Genomic DNA, 6458 nt, shown 5'->3' with positions numbered 1-6458 from the left:
TCAATCGATTTTATGGATATTGAGATAATTACGACTATTTCTGAGAAAGCTCGGGATTCCAATATGATCGATTATAACTAGGACTTTTTCCTCACAGATCTCGGCCAATACTATAACCGAACCAAGAGATATGAAGTATCCCTATCCGACATGTTCAGCTACATCAAACTTATATTAAAAATCAAACTATAATAAGTGATTGAAATCAACAGTATTGCAGTATTACATTTTTTTAAAATGCATAAACCACCAAGGCTTCATTCTTTGTATTGCACACGGTAGAATTTCTTGGTGCTGGATTTTGCTTTCTATTCCGACACTTTTAGTTTTGAGAAGTTCTTGTATATATTTGCTATTAAGATCTTTCTTTGTATTTGATTTGAATGCTGCTGATGAGCAGTGACTCCTTGAAACACGTGTATGATATGACGAAATTAGCAATATTATATGATTGGTACTTTTGTTTTTTAAATACATATGATTTACATTTGTGTATGAATATCCGAATAAAGTTTTAATAATCTCAACCCTATTGAAATTCTCTATTTGAAATCTTCATTGTTAATTCTCTATAAACAGTATAAAGATTGATTGATTGATTGTTGGGGTTTAACGTACGAGCAGCAATATTTCAGCTATATTCAGACGATGAACATGGAATGATGATTAAAAGAAACAAAGGATGGGACACAAGGATAATAGGGTCGACAAATTTCGGTTGCCACTAGAAAAAGGGGGAATGGGTAGGGTCGGGCAATTTAGCGGAGCGCAAAGGTTCCTACTCCTATCAAATACCACATCAGGGTTCTTAACTCATAGCGCTGCTGCAGGTCTATACTTTTGACACCCGGACCTGCACGGGGATCAACAGTATTAAGAGAAGGTTACACCATTAAGGGACTGTAGTAAATTTACGAAATATAGAAAAGGAGACCTAAAGTTCTTAAAAGTTTATCATTTTTCTTTGATATATATACGGCACTATGGAGAGAATCGTGATAACATATGATCTGAAATTGACCTAGGGGAACTAACTAAGTAGTCATAAGAACATTCCAGGTGCAAGTTTGTGTATATTAAAACTTTCGTTTCAAGATGCGTGGATATTTTGTTTTTGCAGCTTTCCTTCTCGGTACGTTTATATATCTTAGGAATTCGATTACTTTTATGTCAGACAAAATGCAAAATGAAAACTATACAGTCTACACAGACAGGATTCTAATACCAACAACGATTATATCTCAACGTTCATAAATTTCTAGCCCCGTGCAGGTCCGGGTGTTAAAAGAAAAGGCCTGCAGCAGCGCTAAGCTTGTCGTATAAGGCGACTAAATAGTGCTCACAAACCTAGCCGGGGACTAGGCACTCTGCCCACAGAGCAACTGGGATGTGTGCCCCAGGTTGTGGAATGGGGTACCCCTGGCGTGTTACATGCTGGGGTTGTCAGGCTTTAATACGGAAAACCTGACCGCAAACCACAGTGGTACACCGTATTGGGAAAGATGCCACGTTCTTGGCACGATAAAGAACCCTGCTGTGGTATTCAATAGGAGTAGGAACCTTTGAGTTCCGCCACAGTTTGCTAAATTGCCCGACCTTACCCATCCCCCCTTTTACCAGTGGCAATCAAAATTTGTCGACCCTATAATCCTTGTGACCCATCTTTTTTTTCTTTTCATGTTCATTTTATCATCCATTTCATGTTCATTGTCTGAATAAAGCTGAAATATTGCTACTCGGACGTTAAACCCCAACAAACAAACAAAACAAAACAAAAATTTCTATCCGGCATTTTTATCCAAAATTTGAAAATAAATTAACGCAATTGTTTTGGTTTTGTTTTTTTTTTTTTTAGTTTTGTTTTTGTTTGTTTGGTTTTTTTTTATTCTTTTGTTTTGGTGTTTTTCTCTCGCCTGAATATAGCTGAAATATTGCTGCTCGGGCGTTAAACCCCAACAATCAATCAGTGGTGTTTTTGTCCTTGCTTGTTTGTTTTGTTTGTTCGAAAACTGTTTTCATGTATTTTTTTTAATGGCAGTCCGGTGCAAGTTTTTTTTTAAACCGGGCTTTTGCCCCGTGCAGGTCCGGGTATCAAACTAATAGGTCTGCAGCAGCGCTAAGCTTATCGTAAAAGGCGACTAAATACTGTTCAAAAACCTAGGCGTGGTTAGGCGCTCTACCAACAGAGCAACTGGGTTGTGTGCCCCAGGTGGTTGAATGGGGTACCCCTGGCGTGTTACATGCTGGGGTTGTCAGGCTTTAATACGGAAAACCTGACCGCAAACCATAGTGATGCACCGTGTTGGGAATGATGCTACGTTCCTCGCACGTTAAAGAACCCTGCTGTGGTATTCGATAGGAGTAGGAACCTTTGCGCTCCGCCACAGGAGGCTAAATTGCCCGACCTTACCCATCCCCCCTTTTACCAGTGGCAATCAAAATTTGTCGACCCTATTATCCTTGTGACCCATCCTTTTTTTTTCATTTCATGTTCATTTTATCATCCATTTCATGTTCATTGTCTGAATATAGCTGAAATATTGCTGCTCGGACTTTAAACCCCAACCATGCTGTGGTATACGTTAGGAGTAGGAACCTTTGCGCCACAGGAGACTAAATTGTCCGACCTTATCCATCTCTCCCCTTTTTCTAGTGGCAATCAAAATTTGTTGACCCTATTATCCTTGTGTCCCATCCCATTTTTTTTTATTTTATCATCATTTCATGTTCATTGTATTATCCATTTCATGTTCATCGTCTGAATATCGCTGAAATATTGCTGCTCGGACGTTAAACCCCAACAATCAATCAATTAAATCGGGCTCTAAATTCAACTTTATTCATGTAACAAAGTACTTAGTTTCTTTTGAAGCGTCTTATAATAAATTTCAAATCCGCTAAGATAATTACTTGTAACATAAAAAAAATACAAATTTTATTTATTCCCATCAGTTCTGGATGTCGTTTAATTCTTAATCGCTTCTAAAATATATAGTAACTCTATTATCTATTATATCAAACACAGGTGCAGTTGAGTGCGTAGAGCATTGTCAGCATTTTGCCGACTGCCAGAACGTCCAGTGTGACGACAAGACCACTCACGTGATATGTGATCATGGAACATGTACATGTGTCGATCATATAAGTAAGTAGAAGTTTCAAGGGTAAATTGCCTGTGTCTTTTAGGAATATCCCCGTCCTATTTAGGTTCCGTCCCAACTCCAAAATAAATATTCCCTTCCTATCTAGGTTCCGTCCCCAATCCTAAATAAATTAAGTTTGTTTTTGTTACGAAAATATATAGAGTTTATGCACTATTTGAATAGCTATATGTAGATGAGCTTTGTGCGTATCAAAAATGGTGAAACTATTACAGTGCTGTTCCACTCCTTTGAAACCATTTATGTAACGATTTATTAGTTCAAAGACGCCCCGTGCAGCTCCGGGTATCAAAAGAATAGGCCTGCAGCAGCGCTAAGATTGTCGTAAAAGGCGACTAAATAGTGCTCAGAATCCTAGCCGGGGGCTAGGCGCTCTACACACAGAGCAACTGGGATGTGTGCCCCAGGTGGTGGAATGGGGTACCCCTGGCGTGTTGCATGCTGGGGTTGTCAGGCTATAATAAGGAAAACCTGACCGCAAACCATAGTGATACACCGTGTTGGGAACGATGCCTCGTTCCTCGTACGTTAAAGAACTCTGCTGTGGTATTCGTTAGGAGTAGGAACCTTTGCGCCCCGTCACAGGAGGCTAAATTGTCCGACCTTATCCATCTCTCCCCTATTTCCAGTGGCAATCCAAATTTATCGACCCTATTATCCTTGTGTCCCATTTCTTTTTTTTCATTCCATCATCATTTCATGTTCATTTTACCGTCCATTTCATCTTCATCGCCTGAATATAGCTGAGAGATTGCTGCTCGGGCGTTAAACCCCAACAATCAATCAATCAATCAATAGTTCAAGAACGTTGAATTTCCACTACATATTGTCACATGATTTAACAGTTGTTTGTGTTTGTAGATCTTTAAAACATGTTTTCCTTATTTTTCTCAAAGTTTATTTCATACAAAACATATTAAAACTTTTGAAAGGTACACGAAAATCTGAATATTGACTAAACGTCATATTTAAACATTCTTTGTACCCTTTCTTTTTTTTAAATTTGGTCGATTAAGACAGGTGTTCGGTTTACCAATGTATGATGTATGGATTATTCAGGGTTTGGTTCGACAGGTGTCACTGAAGTCTGATTATTATTTTGCATATACCAACTTATCTGTGAGTCCAATAAAAACCATTTCGTATTCGTGAGCTAAATACAAAGTAAGGAAATTATCAAAGAGATAAGGGTAATGGGAATACAAAACTGACAAGAACAAAAGAGTACATGCAGAACTAGAAAAAAAAGCTAAGCAAAGCTCACTTTGTGGTCGTCATCAAGAACTCGTGGATCGTTGCAGTGTATCCATATGCACCGTGAAAACTGATTTGTTCAACGTGTCTTAGTTTTCCTTTCCTCTTTCGTCTACCCTGGACTTGACTTTTTAGAAACTAAATAGGAAACCACGAAAGTTACCTCAAATGGAAAAACGAAACTGAAGGCGCACTATGGTATTTTGTAATTGAGAATTTGTGAAAGTTTCACCAAACTCCATTCCAGAGTTTAAGGATGCTGCGGATAAGAAGGTACTTCTATATTGGTCGACTAATGACAAATACCAAATACCAAAAATCATTCAAATGGAGAAGCAAAATAGGAAAAGCGCCCGATGGCATCATGTGGTAAAGAATGTGTGAAAACTTTATAAAACTTAACTCGAGGATTTTAGAAGGTAGTGGATTTGTGTGACACTTTTTGGTCGACCAATTAAGTCCATGTTTTTATGCAACAGGACACCTGAAAAGATATTTAAATGAAAAAAAAATAAATATAAGGTACAGAATTAAAAAAAAATGTGAGAAAATTTTAGCAAATTCCATTTAGTGGGCTAAAATGTAGAACTCGGGAAGGAAGACCAGACCTAACAACGTGATTAATTTTTACCTCCGCCCACGCCATGCATCATGAAATAAATATGTTTTCACAAAAGTTAGTCGCTCTATTATTTTGCCGGACGCCCCGTGCAGCTCCGGGTGTTAAAAGAATAGGCCTGCAGCAGCGCTAAGCTTGTTGTATAAGGCGACTAAATAGTGCTCAGAAACCTAGCCGGGGGATAGGCGCTCTGCCCGCAGAGCAACTGGGATGTGTGCCGCAGGTGGTGGAATGGGGTACCGCTGGCGTGTTGCATGCTGGGGTTGTCAGGCTATAATACGGAAAACCTGACCGCAAACCATAGTGGTGCACCGTGTTGGGAAAGATGCCACGTTCCTCGCACGTTAAAGAACCCTGCTGTGGTATTCGATAGGAGTAGGAACCTTTGCGCTCCACCGCAGTTTGCTAAATTGCCCGACCCTACCCACCCACCCCCTTTTTCCAGTGGCAATTAAAATTTGTCGACCCTATTATCCTTGTGACCCATCCTTTTTTTTCATTTCATGTTCATTTTATCATCCCCCCGTGCAGGTCCGGGTGATAAAAGAATAGGCCTGCAGCAGCGCTAAGCTTGTCGTATTAGGCGACTAAATAGTGCTCAGAAACCTAGCCGGGGGATAGGCGCTCTGCCCACAGAGCAACTGGGATGTGTGCCCCAGGTGGTGGAATGGGGTACCCCTGGCGTGTTACTTGCTGGGGTTGTCAGGCTATAATACGGAAAACCTGACCGCAAACCATAGTGGTGCACCGTGTTGGGAAAGATGCCACGTTCCTCGCACGTTAAAGAACCCTGCTGTGGATTCGATAGGAGTAGGAACCCTTGCGCTCCGCCACAGGAGGCTAAATTGCCCGATCTTACCCATCCCCCCTTTTTCCAGTGGCAATCAAAATTTGTCGACCCTATTATCCTTGTGACCAATCCTTTTTTTTTCATTTCATGTTCATTGTTTGAATATAGCTGAAATATTGCTGCTCGGACGTTAAACCCCAACAAACAAAACAAACAAACATTTTATCATCCATTTCATGTTCATCGTCTGAATATAGCTGAAATATTGCTGCTCGGACGTTAAACCCCAACAAACAAACAAACAAACATATTTTGCCGGACAGCTTTCTAACAGTACCTCCTAACATATTTTTATCGTGTGTGTGTGTTTATTGCAGCTTGTACCATGTCTTCTGACTGTACATCCCAGGGAATATGCCATGGTCATGAAACCCATCACTGTTTGGACGGCATGTGTGAATGTGTGAATGAAGAGAACATCGTCGATTAAATGATTTCAGAAACAACAGTTCATTCAGAGGGTTACCTCATTTAATAAAGAGTACTTGCAATGCACATTATATAATGACGAATTTTTAGATATATATATATTTTGCAAGGTTACAGGAATATCCAATCCACCTGTCTATCATTA

General features: G+C 39.8%; 1 long non-coding RNA gene across 1 annotated transcript; it reads left to right on the top strand.

Moving 5' to 3' along the window:
- The first annotated feature begins 968 nt into the window (after positions 1 to 968).
- Positions 969 to 6379, top strand: LOC148622192 (uncharacterized). Its single transcript, XR_015920589.1, has 3 exons — positions 969 to 1132; positions 3026 to 3145; positions 6202 to 6379. It is a non-coding gene; the product is annotated as an uncharacterized LOC148622192 (long non-coding RNA).
- Positions 6380 to 6458: the final 79 nt, after the last annotated feature.

Source organism: Perna viridis, chromosome 3 (genome assembly GCF_037379345.1).
Source record: "Perna viridis isolate PV_CMFRI_1.1 ecotype Kerala chromosome 3, ASM3737934v1, whole genome shotgun sequence".
Classification (NCBI taxonomy): Eukaryota; Metazoa; Mollusca; class Bivalvia; order Mytilida; family Mytilidae; genus Perna; species Perna viridis.
The sequence above is the reverse complement of the archived record's forward strand: the minus strand, read 5'-3'. Positions and strand labels throughout refer to the sequence as shown.